Below are 15324 nucleotides of genomic sequence, written 5' to 3'. Positions count from 1 at the left end.
TTACATTATATTTCATTTTCTTCATGGCACCAAGTGGAGACAGCAGCATTCTCCAGACAACTCCGTGGAAAGTTTAGGCCACCCCTGCCACAATCTGGCCCCAACGCCCCCACAGACAACTGGGGGCCTCCACAGGACGTCCCAGCAGCTAATCCCACCACTTACCTGTTGAGGCTGTGCAGCCTATGGGCCGCAAGAACCGCCCGCGTTTCCTGCCAACTTCCTGAACATGTGGGAAAGCAGCCGGTGGGATTTAAATGGGGCCTGACAGTGAAAACAACTTCGGACTCTATTTTGGAGCAGCGGGTAAGATTCTAACTCGCACCTCTGCTCATCCACCAAATACTGGCCCACAGACTCGATGGGCTGAATGGCCTGCTTCTATTTTGTGAAGGTGTTGTGATTTTAAGTAGCCCTTTTATAGACAGCCCTGAACAGCAATAAATTTTTCCATTCCAGGGTACTGCACACAGCAGGACTCGAACTGTGTTTGATTGTATAGAGGAGACACAGCAGTAACTTGTATTTATATAGTAACTTTAATGTAATAAATGTCCCAAGGAACTTCACAGGAACATTATAAAACAAAATATGGCACTGAGCCACATAAGGAGACATTAGAATAAGTGACCAAAAGCTTGGTCAAAGAGGCAGGTTTTAAGGAGCGTCTGATAAGAAGAAAGTGAGGTGGAGAGGCAGAGAGGTGTAGGGAGGGAATTCCAGAACTTAGGGTCTTGGCAGCTGAAGGCACGGCCACCAATGGTGGAGCGATTAAAATCAGGGATGCTCAAGAGGCCAGATTTAGAGCTGCACAGATATCAGAGGGTTCTGGGGCTGGAGGAGAGTAATAGGGAGGGGAAGAGGCCATGGAGGGATTTGAAAACAGGGATGAGAATTTTAAAATCAAGGCATTGTTTAACCGGGAGCCAGTGTAGGTCAGAGAGGACAGGGGTGATGGGTGAACTGGACTCGGTGCGAGTTAGGACACAGGCAGCAGAGTTTTGGATGACGTCAAGTTTACAGAGGGTAGAATGCGAGAGGCAGGCCAAAAATGCACTAGAATAGTCAAGTCTAGAGGTAACAAAGGCATGGATGAGGCATACATTGGTTCATTTCACTTTGTGATTAGTTAGTGTCATCCTTACATGTTTCTAAAACTGACACTACTAATAGTAATTTAAGTTATAGATTATCACATCTTTTCAATATGTTGATTCCTGTGTACCACAACCCAATTGGAGTTTGATTTCCTTGTAAGATGGCATTCCATTCAGATTTTATCCAGATTTTTCACAGACTCATCAACACTGGTCTATTCACAACTGAAGTTATTCATTGTTTTTTTCCTGTTAATTTTGAAAGATGGCGACATTTGAAGTATGTTAAGTATCAACACTTAGACCGTGCATTATAAATTGGACTTTAATAAAAAAAATCTTTGACATAAAGCAGAGGAACTGTCCCTAACTTCAATTTTTACAGTATACATAGTGGCTGGATTTTGGGGTCAGTGGCCAAGCAATAGCACTCACCACTGCCTCAAAGAAAGCTGCCCACAAAGATCTAGTGATCTCTCTGGCATGGATTTCCCCTTTGCCGAGGGCAGTTTAAATCTGGCGCCTAGTCAAGGGGATTTCCAGACGTGGAGAAGTAGTGATGTTAACAAGCAGGATAATCAGCCAATCTCATGGAAATATTCTCACAGACAGAAAACCAGGAAGATAAAACTTTTAATTTAAATTTTTAGATAGTGAAATAAGTGTTTGGATTTAGATAAAAGCTAAATATCAGTACAAACAAACTTCAAACTTTTAATTTTTATAAAATGTACAAAGTTTTTTTTTTAAACCATATTGGAGAAATGTCACATTCCACAAATATAAAATTAGCTTTTCAGGGACAGTGAGGGTGATTAGCATTAGTTATGAAGTTCGTATGCCATTAAAAAGCGAGTTACATCTCATTCAACAAGTTGTAACTTTTTCAAGGGTTTTTACAGCAAGACTAACAATGTAAAAGTGGATATTTTCATGAATTCGCTGGTTGCTTGGGGATTGCACTCTGGGGTGATCTCTACAGTGCACCCTCTGGAGAACCATGGAATTACTGACAGCAACCTCTGGTTTCTGCGTTATTCTGCACACATGTGGACTCCCAAAGTTGCTGTTGGTTTCAGCAGAGTATAAGGGCGAACGCTGACAGTTTCACCATCATTAACACCGCAAAATCTGGGCCAGTATCTTTTACTAGATGGTTGTTACAAAAATATTAGGAATTGGTTAAATTAGCACTATACCCACAGTTTAACTTGTTATCCACAAGTTTCTTGCTTATATTTGATAGTTTTATCACACTTAGTATAACATGGATCTAGTTCAGCATAGCCATTTTTTTGTTTAATTATTACATTATTTTTGCATATTAACCCCTGGGGTGCTGTAGACAAGAGGCAAGAATACATAACGCCCTAAACAAAGCATCAGGAGATCATTGTGACCAAGCCAGTCTTCGATGTCCTGAGTCTCAATGGGTTGGACAACTAAGAACACCAACAACAACTTGCATCTAATGTAATAAAATGTCCCAGATGGCCAAAATCTTGGTCAAAAAGGTAGGTTTTTAAGGTGCATCTTACAGGAGGAAAGAGTGGTAGCAAGGTGTAGAGATATAGGGAGGGAATTCCAGTGCTTAGGGCCTAAAACACTGGAGCTATGGTCACCATTGGTGGAGCAATTAAGTTGGGAATGCTCAAGAGGCCAGAATTGAGAAATGCAGACATCTTGGGAGGTGGTTGTGGGGCTGAAGGAGATTACAGAGATAGGGAGGGGCAAGACCACAGAGGGATTTGAAAACAAGGACGAGAATTTTGAAATCAAAGCATTGCTGAAGAACTAAGATGCGGAGCCCAGCTCCAGAAAGGATGGCAGGAGCTCAGTTGAAAACGGGCTCATGTTAGTATGTAAAGTTACAGTGCAGAAAAGGAGAAAAAAGTTACAATATAAAATATTGATTTGAAATACGGTGAAATTCAAGTTGGGGGGTGGGTGGGGGTGTGGGGGGAAGAGAGAGAATGAGGACCTGAAAACGAACGCTGCTGAAAGAAAGCCTATTCTCATAAAGTGCCAGCTTGGCTCAGTGGCAGTGTTGTTAACTTGGTGTCAGGAGTCTTTGGGCTCAAGCCCCATTTTAGGATTTAGACACATAATCTAGGCTGATACTTCAGTGCAACTCTGAGAATGTACTGTATTAACAGAGGTGCTGTCCTTCAGGTGGACAATAAACTTTTCAAAACGGGCTGGGAACCTAGCTTGGTGGTCTAGCTATCATTTGCCCCTCAATCAAAACTACCAAACACAGATTGATTATGGAATTTTGATGTGTACAAACTGGCTGCTGTGTTTGTTGACATTGATAGCACTTCAAGAGTAATTTTTGGCTGTGTGAAGTAGTTTGGACTGTACTGATGACAGGAAAGCATGATATAAGCTGAAGTCTGTTCTTTCTTTTTATCAGTTGTTAAAAATTGCATTACAAACGCAACAACGTGCATTTATATAGCACCTTTCACACAGTAAACCATTCCAAAGCACTTCACAGGAGCATTATCGAACAAGATTGACACTGAGCCACATAAGGAGATATTAGAACACGTGGGCAAAAGCTTGGGCAGAGGAAGGTTTTAAGGAACGACTTAAAAGAGGAGAGGTAGAGATGCAGAGAGGTTTAGAGAGGGAATTCCAGAGCTTAGGACCAAAGAAGCTGCCGCCTGTGGTGGAACTATGAAAATTATGGTAATGAAGATTGCATTCTTGCTGTACTACGAGCATGTCTCCAAGTGTTCTGAGATTTCACAGTCACAGAACTTCTCCTTTGTCAGTATTTGATGCCCACCCCACCCCCCCTACCACCAACCAGCTTCCATCTTGCCCACCCTCCCCCTCACTGTCTGGCTCACAGTGAAATGCATTGAATGTTGTGGATTTCTATTTGCACGGTAGATACGAAATAAACTCGCCGCAGAAAGTTAAGTCAAGTTATGTCAAGTCTGAGTACCCTTTTATGATGCGATAAGTCTTAATTACTGTCAATCAGCCCCTGGCACTGACAATTAACTTACAAGTGTGGAGTCTCATTCCTTCAGGTTCTAATTGTTGTTGGAGATATTACATTGTAAAATTTTAAAATAAAATTACTTTTCCTTTTGGTTGCTTTTCTCTCTCTTGACCAATCTTTCTTTCCCTCTCTTTCGGTGCCTGATTTGACATTGAAATTCACCCACCCTAATTTACACTTCCTTCTCTGTCCTTGTGCAGTTAATTTCATAATCCTTCAATATGATTGGTTAAGGAGATACACTGCTGCTTGCCCTGTTCACTCAGGTCCCAGATGCCAGTTTCCCTCACTGTGATGTTATCAGCTGGCACTTTCAACAACTTGTCACGCAAAAGATGTAAAATCTAAACGTGCAAGGTCAAGTCCAACAAACGATAAACACTTTTCAATGCCCTGCTACTGCACACTATGACCCAATGGATTGAATTTTATGGATCTGCATCCACCATGTAGACCTTTTTCTTGTCAGAGTGGGGGTCACATTCTGCGTGACTGACAAGTGTCAATTTTTTTTTGTCTGACTACGCTCCTGTAAAGTGCCTTGGGATGTTTTCCTACATTAAAGACTATATAAATGTAAGTTGTTGTTGTTGTTTGCAGCTCCTCAGATACTGAAGCAGTCCGTGCCCGCATGCAGCAAGACCAGGACAACATTCAGATAAGTGGCAAGTAATGTTCATGTCATACAAGTGCCAGGCATTAACCATCTCCAACAAGAGAGAATCTAACCATCTTCCCTTGATGTTCAAAGGCGTTACCATCACTGAAACCCCCATCATCAACATCCTGGGGGTTGCCATAGACCAGAAACTGAACTGGAGCAGCCACATAAATACAAGAGCAGATCAGAGGCTGGGAATTTTGAGGCGAGTCACTCACCTCCTGTCACCCCAAAGCCTGTCCACTATCTACAAGGCACAAGTCAGGAGTGTGATGGAATACTCTCCACTTGCCTGGATAAGTGCAGCTCCAACAACACTCAAGAAGCTTGACACCATCCAGGACAAAGCAGCCTACTTGATTGGCACTAAAGGCCTGCTCGGGTCTGCAAAAAAAAACCTGACCCAAGCCCAACAGAACCACATCCAACCTGAGCCCGACCCGACCCGACCCGACCCGACCCGACCCGACCATCAGTTAACTTACCTTCCGTTTTTCACTTTGTTGTTGATCTGCACAAGCTTAAAATAACTGTAATAAAACCACCTTACTAGTCCAAAAATTAAATTAACAGTGGAGCCACTTACCTGTGACAGAGCTTGTCCGACCCGGCCCAACCCCGAATGCCGGACTCGGAAGTGCAACCCGATCCAACTCGAACCCGACACATGTCGTCAGGTCCTATCGGGTTCGGGTCGGGTAGCAGGCCTTTAATTGTCACCCCATGCACATACATTAAACATACATAGTACCAGCATTGTGTATCATCTACAAGATGCACTGCAGCAACGCACCAAGGCTCCTTAGATAGCACTTTCCAAAACTGTGACCTCTACCACCTAGAATGATAAGGGCATGGGAACACCACAACCTGTAAGTTCCCCTCCAAGTCACACACCATCCTGACTTGGAACCATATCACGGTTCCTTCACTGTTGCTAGGTCAAAAATCCTGTAACTCCCTCCCTATCAGCACCCTGGGTGTACATACACCAGATGGACTGCAGTAGTTTATGAAGGTGGCTCACCACCACCTTCTCAAGGGCAATTAGGAAGGGACGACAAAAGCTGGCCTAGCCAGTGACACTCATGGCCCATGAATGAATAAAAAATAATTCAATATGACTGTATTTTCCAGAGTGGTTTAGGGAGGGAATTCCAGAGCTTTGGAATTTGGCAGCTGATGGCTGAGCTGCCAATCATTCAGCAGGGGTTTTTATTTATTTATTCATGGGATGTGGGCGTCGCTGGCCAGGCCAGCATTTATTGCCCATCCCTAATTGCCCTTGAGAAGGTGGTGGTGAGCTGCCTTCTTGAACCGTTGCAGTCCTTGGGGTGTAGGTACACCAACAGGAAGGGAGTTCCAGGATTTTGACCCAGCAACAGTGAAGGAACGGCGATATAGTTCCAAGTCAGGATGGCGTGTGACTTGGAGGGAACTTGCAGGTGGTGGTGTTCCCATGCATCTGTTCCCTTGTCCTTCTAGGTGGTAAAGGTTGCGGATTTGGAAGGTGCTGTCGAAGGAACCTTGGTGAGTTGCTGCAGTGCATCTTGTAGATGGTACACACTGCTGCCACTGTGCATCAGTGGTCGAGGGAGTGAATGTTTAAGGTGGTGGATGGGGTGCCAATCAAGCAGGCTGCTTTGTCCTGGATGGTGTCGAGCTTCTTGAGTGTTATTGGTGCTACACCCATCCAGGCAAGTGGAGAGTATTCCATCACACTCCTGACTTGTGTCTTGTAGATGGTGGACAGGCATTGAAGAGTCAGGAGGTGAGTTACTCGCCACAGAACTCCCAGCCTCTGACCTGCTCTTGAAGCTACAGTATTTATGTGGCTGGTCCAGTTCAGTTTCTGGTCAGTGATGACCCCCAGGATATTGATAGTGGGGGATTCAGCAATGATAATGGAGATGGTTAGATTCTGTCTTGGTTATTGCTTGGTACTTGTGAGGCATGAATGTTACTTGTCAATTATCAGCCCAAGCCTGATAAATGAGTTTCATGGTACCTATCTTTGCGGGAATGTTGGAGAGGGTGGATTCAGAAGCAACAATAATAAAAGCAATTTTTTCCAAGATTTAATTTACAATTTTGCATATATTTGTTCTCCTTTCATTTTAATTAAAAACCATTGAAAATCCTTTGATCTGAGACAGTGTGCTCACCCTTCTTTTCGTTTAGTGACTGAAATTTGCGGCAATAAAATGATTGTTATCTGGGGCTTGCAATCTTTCTGTCTCTGCCCTGGGTACCTGGCCACCTGTATCTGATTATACTGAGGATTGCCTGTCTGTCGACTCCGAGCAACTGAAGGGCAGCACTGTAGTCATGGTCTGACCTCTGGCTCCCTGAAGCTCTTTGCCATCAGTTTGGCTACCTGCACTCAGCTGGGTTTCAGTAAGGCTGGCGCCACAAGACCCATTCCTTTTAAACAGTACCAGAATGCAGCCAAACACCCTCCAACCTATTAACAATAACACCCACTGCCCCACCTCGTCCCATCTCCCCAGACAATACAAATTGCTATTTCCTGTCTTTATGGGGCTAGTTGAGATTTCCAATGAGAGTAAAAAAAAAACCCTCTATCAATCTAAATAGTTCTTTGTTTAGCGGGTTCATCAGCAATTTCTTGAGATAAGCTGGATCTTGATGAAAAGGTCAAAAAAATTAAATTAAGCAACACCAAAAAAACCAGCTCGTTCTGGATTATATTAAGACGTTTTGCAATGAACTGGAATACAATTGAAGTCAGTCATTTAGTTGCAATTTATTTAAAAGTGAAACAAATGTGATTTATCGAGAGTATTTATTATGCCAGTATTAAGTTTGTCACAATTCATGATATTCAAAAGTAATTTAATTCCTGCAGAAACAATGTTCACTCCAAATTTTCTTTCCCATCTCGCCTGGTGGAAATTACTAATTGTAACGGTCGCTGTTCCCCCCAGACGGAATAAAAAGCAACATTACGGCTGATTGTTTATCAGATCGAGCATCTTCTGTTTTGCATTAGAGGAGTTGACTCAGTGTAAAAACATTCCCAGTGACTGAGGGAACTGCAGCCTAAACTGCACGAAGCGCCTCTTCTGCTCATGCCCAGCTCTGCAGGTGATCTATTTTATTAAAAAGACTTGCAGCTCGTTTTACAAAGAAAAATATTTCGTAGAAAATTGCAACCAAGTTTAACATGCCATTTCTATTTACCCTCTTTGGAAAATAAAAGCATGTCAGCAATGCTTTGTCCCAGACTATTTTATTTCACATTTTTCTTTCAGCTTGCCAATTCCTGAAAATGAATGGTTACCACCAATCACGACACCTCTCCACTGCCCAGACAAATACACAATGCGAAATGATGGTCTATATCTAGGAACAGCTTCAAGTCGGTGAGATTTGCACCTCTATGTCCGCTTTTAATATGCACAGGCAGGCGACCAATTCTGCTACAATTCTTTCTAACATGCGCTACTTTTCAGAGGTTTCATATTTCAAACCATGTCCCAAATATTTATGTGTTTTATAATGGTGTTTAAGCACGGAGTAAAGAGAGTTCCCGAATGTAACTCTAGTTCAGCATGAGACTGTTACCCGGGAGAGAATCCTAGTTTCTTTTCTCTCTCGCAAAGTTTTGTAACAAATCATTTCAGACCCTCGTCAAAAGATCTGCACAGCTCATTCTGGACTGCGGCCAAAACCGACTGGTGTAAATGGAAAACAGTGGCAGACAAGCGCACAAACTGCTTCCTTCAAGTTATAAAGGATGGCTCCAGATCGTCTAGAAATATCAGGGCTTTGAAATATGAAATCCATATGGAGGGCAGTAGTTTGCTGTATCTGCAGCTCTGCTTGGCTCTTGGTATCAATGCTTCCACCTAGTGGTTGCAATAAATCCTTTTAAGGCCATGCAAAATTATAGCTGGTCAGAGGTCCTTTGAGATTTGGAATCCGCCCCTATTTCTCCATGCGAAAGCACAGGAGCCAGCCAGTTAAATATACTACAAGTCCCATGATGGTATGCATTTCAGAACAAGACCTTTACAAATAACACATGGTTTGAACGTGTTATTTTCAATTGAGGTCTGGTATATTTATTTTTATTTCTAATTATATTTATTTTAGAATTCTGTATTTAGTTATTGCTTTTAGTGTTACAAGATCCAGTAGATTCATGATTGTTGTGTCTGTCTGCAGCTAATTGTAACAGTGCATGCTCCAAGATTCTCTATGTAAATTCAGTAATTATCAGAGTGAAGGATGGAGAACTTTTGGGAAATTAAACTTTTTTTTTCTCATTTTTGCACACTGCCTGAACCATGCACTTCTTGGTGGATGAAGAAGAATTATATAGAAGATACGACACAGAAGTTGACCATTTGAACCAACTGGTCCATACAGATATTTATGCTCCATATGAACCTCCTCCCATCCCTCTTCAGCTAACCCTATCAGCATTAACTATTATTCCTTTCACCCTTGTGTTTATCGAGCTTCCCAATATATTGGATTTATGGTAGGCTTTGCCATCCATTGACCCTTGCCAATCATTAGTTCCAAAATCCTGGTTATTTTTGGGATTGAGGGCGTAATATGATAACAACAATTGGCATTTATATAGTGCCTTTAACATAGTAAAATGTTTGAGTTCACCCAACTAACTGGCATAGACTGAGGACTCAGTGGAAGTCATTCTTCTAAAGTCCTGTGTGTTATTTTCTCATTTACTAACTCTTAATGACAGCATTCGTGGAAAATTGAAATTTCAGAGCAGGAAAATATGCAGTGAGTGCAGACATTTACCAGATTAACATTGGCTCAATGCAGAAGACTGTTACATACATTAAACTGAAATAGTGAGGCTGGAGGTAATTCTCTTCTTCTTTGGCCTCCTTGTCTCGAGAGACAATGGGTAAGCTCCTAGAGGTGGTCAGTGGTTTGTGGAGTGGCTATAAAGGCCAACTCGAGAGTGACAGACTTTTCCACTGGCGCTGCAGATAAAATTGGTTGTCGGGGCTGTTACACAGTTGGGTCTCTCTTTGTACTTCTGTCTTTTTTCCTGCCAACTGCTAAGTCTCTTCGACTCACCACTCTTTAGCCCCGCCTTTATGGCTGTCCGCCAGCTCTGACGATCACTGGCAACTGACTCCCACGACTTGTGGTCAATGTCGCAGGACTTCATGTCACATTTTCAGTCCTCTTTAAAGCGGAGATAGGGACAGCCGGTGGGTCTGATACCAGTGACGAGCTCACTGTACAATGCGTTCTTGGGGATCCTGCCATCTTCCATGTGGCTCACATGACCAAGCCATGTACAGATACCCCACTATGGCAAGTTGATATATATTGAAATATATTGAAAATATATTGAACTCAATATTTCTGGTAACTTGTCTAGCAACAGAAGAAATAGCCAGAAAGGCTGGTGGATAGTCATTAAAAAGACAATTGGTTCACTAATATCCTGTAAGGAAAGGAACCTGTCACACCTACCTGGTCAAACCTGACCTCTGAAGTCACCTATCAAGTTGTACAGATAATTGCTGTGAATAGAGGTTCTTCTCAGGGTATCTAAGAGATGGGCTCTAAATTGTGGCCTTGTCAGCCTCGCCCATGTCTCGAGAACAAATTTTTAAAAATTGTAGGATTTTCTGATGGCTGCATCTGCTACCTTTAAATAATGCAAGTGAGGAGAGGTGTGACAGTTCTTTTAAAGGGGGAAGAATGGATGACTGTTTTTCTGTAAATTGGGCAAAGGGAAATGTGCAAACAAATATTAAAGATGACTCTAACAAAGGTGTGTACACAGTCTTAAGGCAAAGCACAACATATACCTAATGATAGGAATAACCAACATATCACAACTTGCTGCACAAACCTAATTAACAAGAGTTTCAAAGGCTCCACCTATGACTGTGACTAGAAAGTGACAGCACATAACTGGTTCCTTTAGCTGATGAAAGGAGTCTTTAAACAATGCCTACATGCATGGCTGCTTGAGGCAATTGGCCATTCAAAGTGCTCTGTTCCTCTCCTGGCCTCTTAGAGGCATTCTATCGTTGGCATCCTTCCATCTACGAAAGATGATGGACACACAGCAAACAATCCATTTAGGTGGGGTGTCTTCTCTTGGTGCACCTTTGCTGATGGCTGTGAAGGCCAATCCTTGCGAGGCAGGTTCTGCCACAAATGCTGCACATGAAGCTGCCAAGTGACGCTGTGAGTTGTTGTTTTTGACATTGGCACCTGTTGTCAAGCTGCTGTAGCAACTGGTCATCATGGCAGTACACACCAGTCCACAGGATGTGTCTCCATTTCCCTGTTTTGCCAGTTAATGACTCCCAGGTGTGATAATTGACATTTAGGGCCTTCATGTCACTCTTGCAAGCATCCTTGAAGCGGAGCTTTGGGCGCCCGTCCGGTTGTCTGGCCCCGGCTTCTTCACCATACAGGAGGTCCTTGGGTATGCAAATGTCTTCCATCCTGTGGATGTGTCCGATCCCTGAAGCAGCCTCTGTTTGATTAGTGCCAACACACATTTGGGAGCTGTGCCTTTGAGAGGACTGCCACATTTGTGATTTTGTCCTGCCAGGATGTACCCATAATGTGCCACAGACAGTGAAGATGGAAATTATTGAGCTTCTTTTCCTGGTAGCTGTAAGTTGCCCATGTTTCACAGCCATACAGCAAGGTGCTGAGAACACAGGCCTTATAAACCATCAGCTTGGTCCCAAGGGTCAGCTTGGTGTTATCCCATGTGCATTTCACGAGTCGGTCAAAGGTGGTAGCTGCTTTCCCCACGTGTGTATCGAGCTCTGCATCAAGGGACAGATTGTCTTTCACCATGGACCTAAGGTAACTTTTGTCACTTTTGTCTCTCGGTATCTTGTTACTCCCATTAGACCAGACAGCCCACAGATGGATGGGGATTATTGATCCAGAACCCAGTGGAATTGTGACAGTTGGGATCAACCTCTCTGTCAGGAGCAAGCTGTCATGAGGAGAGAGTGACCTCAATCCCATGGCCCTCTTAGAGAGCATGAATAGCCAATCCCATCCGGTGATACTGGTCCTCAGATTGTACCTCAAGGAAGAAAGGAAGAACTTGAAATTGCATAGCGTCTGTCATTAAGTTGAACCTGTGTCCCTTTGTTCCATTGTCACAGTTTAGTTTGAAGTGGTGTTCCTAATTTCTCTGCTGCTTACACTCTGAAGTATTTAGTTTGCTTTACTTCACTCTTCTCAATCAGAAGAATTAATGCTTTATTGCATTTTGATGGGACATAGTTTAAAATTTTGTAAACCAATCAAAATACAAAAATGTGCTGACCGGTTGAGAAGTGTGAAAAGCAAATTCTGCATTTTAAGCTTGTGTTGTTCCACTAATTCCTGTAAATGCAAAACAAGATGCTAAAGGCCAACACCTGAAATTTCCTGAGGGAGGGTTCCTGCAGGTGATCAGTGGAACCCCTGCAGAAATGGTATAAATGGCTCTTTACATCATTTCGCCATGCTTTCACCCGAAGTTACTGCAGAAGATTGGGAGGATCTCATTGTTGTTCAGGACCCCAACAGTTTTAGGTGCTGAGACCTACATTGTGCACATGTATATACTGTACTGGTATTTTACAGATAATGAGCATATAATTTAATTTAGACAATGCAATCATTATTTGTCTTTTTGAAAAAGGCACATTGACTATCATTATTTATAATTTAAACATTATAACTGTACATTGTGATGCAAATATTATTTTGACATGTTCATTTTACATTTGTTCACAGGTAATCCTGGGTATACATTTAGTGGCCATCAACTGATTGTCCCCGAGAAGGAGCTGGTGGGCCTCTTTCTTGAAACGCTGCAGTCCTGTTGCGGATGGTTCTTTGTTCGAGGACTCTGTTGGTAAAGGAACTGAGCATACAGACTGGGAAGGTCCCCAGATTTGATCCACTGAGGAAACAGCTGGGGCATGCAGCAAGTGGGAGCGACAATTGGTCAGCAACAAAAGGCTTTTGTGTGCCTAGGCAAACTGCAATCCAATAGCATGTGTGTTTGTGTGTGAGAGTGTGTGTGCGTGTATGCTTGTGTTTGTGTGTGTTTGTGCGTGTGCTTGTGTCTGTGTGTGCTTGTGTATGTATGGTGAGTGAGGCTTCCTGAGAACTACCACACTGTCAGTGCTGCCAAGGTCTTCATTGTGACTCAGCAACGATCATGGAGCATTGTTAGAAAATAAATAAAAAGCAAAAGAACTTTTCAAATAGGCACATTATTAACAAATCACATATACATTAACAAACAACACATCATACACTCTACATATTTACTGATATACACAAGTTGCTTCAAAAATTCTGATACAAAAACACCACATGCTCTGCATGACATGTTAAATGGGGCAAAATACTGGTGTAATGGAGTTAATGTGTTTATTGAAGAAACAGCCAAGTCTTTGTTCAGTCAAGCTATGTTGTTTTTTTAAAACTGGAACAAATTACATTTGCTACACCTTATCCCTTTCAATTGATATCATGTGGTAGTTCCATATAGGTTATTTCTTTTTTGCCCACGACAGAATGATGCACACTGTCCGCTTTTTTGTTATTCTGGGAGAACTCAAAATGGTGTCATTTCAACGAATCTTAGGAAATGAGTTCCCAGTCAAACCATGTAATAAATGAGCTGAAATTATCTTTGGGAAAGAGGAAGCCTGTATTTACATATTTCCTTAACATTCTCGGGTCGTCCCAAAGCACTTCACTGGCAAATAGTTACTTTTGATGCGTAGTCACTATTGTTTTGTAGGCAAACAAGGCAGCCAGTTTACACACAGCAAAGTCTCACAGACAACAATGAGATAATTGACCAGGTAATGTTTTCTGGTGGTGATGGTTGAGGGTTAAATGTTGGCCAGGAAACGGAGAACTTCCTTGGTCTTCTTTGAATAGTGCCTTGTGACCTTCTACATAACAACAACAACTTATATTTATATAGCACTTTTAACATAGTAAAACATCCCAAAGCACTTCACAGGAGCATTAGCTGCCTTCACTGGAGCCCTCAGTTTCGAGTGTACTTTAATGCTGTAAATTTTATTCTGTCATATCTTATAACAATATCCAGCACAAGTAACATTGGCTGATATGAAATGGATGCTACAATAAATGCTAAGGTTCAGATGTTGTGGGCCAATAGTATAGCATCATGTGCATTTACTTTTAAGTCATGATTCACAACAGGATAGCCAGCTGGCTGCAGTACCATCCCCAGCACTAGTAGCAAGTACATGCAGACTACTTTGCTGATCTGTTAAAGTGTGCTAGGCACCCACAATTTGCCAACATGTCCAATTCGGTTTATGTTGTTGTCGGGGACAACACTGCCTACTTAGAGGGCTGCGGCAACCGCTGATAATAACCATCAGGAAAGACTGAACAGGTTGGGGCTTTTTTCTCTAGAAAAGGGAAGGTTGAGGGGTGACCTAATAGAGGTCTTTAAAATGATAAAAGCATTCGATAGGCTAGACGTGAGAAGATGTTTCTGCTTGTGGGGGGGGGGGGGGAGTCTAAAATGAGCAACCATAAATATATGATAGTCACTAATAAATCCATGGAAGAATTCAGGAGAAACATCTTTATCTAGAGTGGAACTTGCTACCACATGGAGTAGTTGAGGTAAACAGCATGGATGAATTCTAGTGGAAGCTGGATAAGTACACGAGGGAGAAAGAAACAGAAGCTTATGCCAATTGGGTGAGATGAAATAGGGTGGATGGAAGCTCATGTGAGGCATAAACACCAGCATAGTTCCGTTGGGCTGAATGGCCTTTATCTGTGCTGTAAATTCTATGTAATTCACTGGTTTTAGGGCGTCTACAGCCTTCAAAGGCAGTGGTGCTGATTTTCATCCCTCACTGTGCATTGTCAGTGCCTATTCTTCAGACCTTTGGGGGCTTTTGGTGGTTTTACGTATTTCTCTTTGAATCGGGACCCAAGGGGGTTCATATGATTGGAACTGGAAAAACATGTAGGATCACTTCACAGTAATTTTAATAATAATGAAACAGCAGTTAAAATTTACCATTTCTAGTCCTGTCATTCAGCTAGTCAGGATCTGGTTTTGTTTAAAAACTGATATTCAAATTGCCAAACAACAGGCTGAACGACTGTAATAAAGTTGATGAATAGGATACAAGTGGGACATAGGATTAGTATTCCTAAACTCTCTCACTTTTAACTTATGTTTCTCATTGCTGAGTTTGGCAGTTTCTCGGATACACCTGGGCATTTTACAGTGAAATAAAAGTAATCACTGGTTGATGAGCTGAGGATTTTGGGTGATGCATTTTTGTTATGTTAGAAACAAAATTGAAGCCTTTGGGATATAGTCACATTCCCATGAGCTGAGAGTGTGAAGAGGTCAGCAATGGGAGTTTCTTGTAGCCAGAGATTTTGTGAAGCCCAAAGGCAACTAAGATGCTAAATTAAATCCCCTCTTTTTTCCAAAGATGTTGGTGTGTGCGTAATGAAAGTTGAAGCTTCAGATTATCTTTGAC

At 42.3% G+C, this 15324-nt stretch overlaps 1 long non-coding RNA gene across 1 annotated transcript; it reads left to right on the top strand.

Annotated features, from left to right (window-relative positions):
- The first annotated feature begins 7728 nt into the window (after positions 1-7728).
- On the top strand, positions 7729-13030 carry LOC137355337 (uncharacterized). The gene is made up of 3 exons (XR_010970905.1): positions 7729-7882; positions 8050-8160; positions 12554-13030. It is a non-coding gene; the product is annotated as an uncharacterized lncRNA (long non-coding RNA).
- The last annotated feature ends 2294 nt before the right edge of the window (positions 13031-15324 follow it).

This window comes from Heterodontus francisci, chromosome 42, assembly GCF_036365525.1.
Source record: "Heterodontus francisci isolate sHetFra1 chromosome 42, sHetFra1.hap1, whole genome shotgun sequence".
NCBI lineage: Eukaryota > Metazoa > Chordata > Chondrichthyes > Heterodontiformes > Heterodontidae > Heterodontus > Heterodontus francisci.
This window is presented reverse-complemented; position numbering and strand designations above follow the sequence as displayed.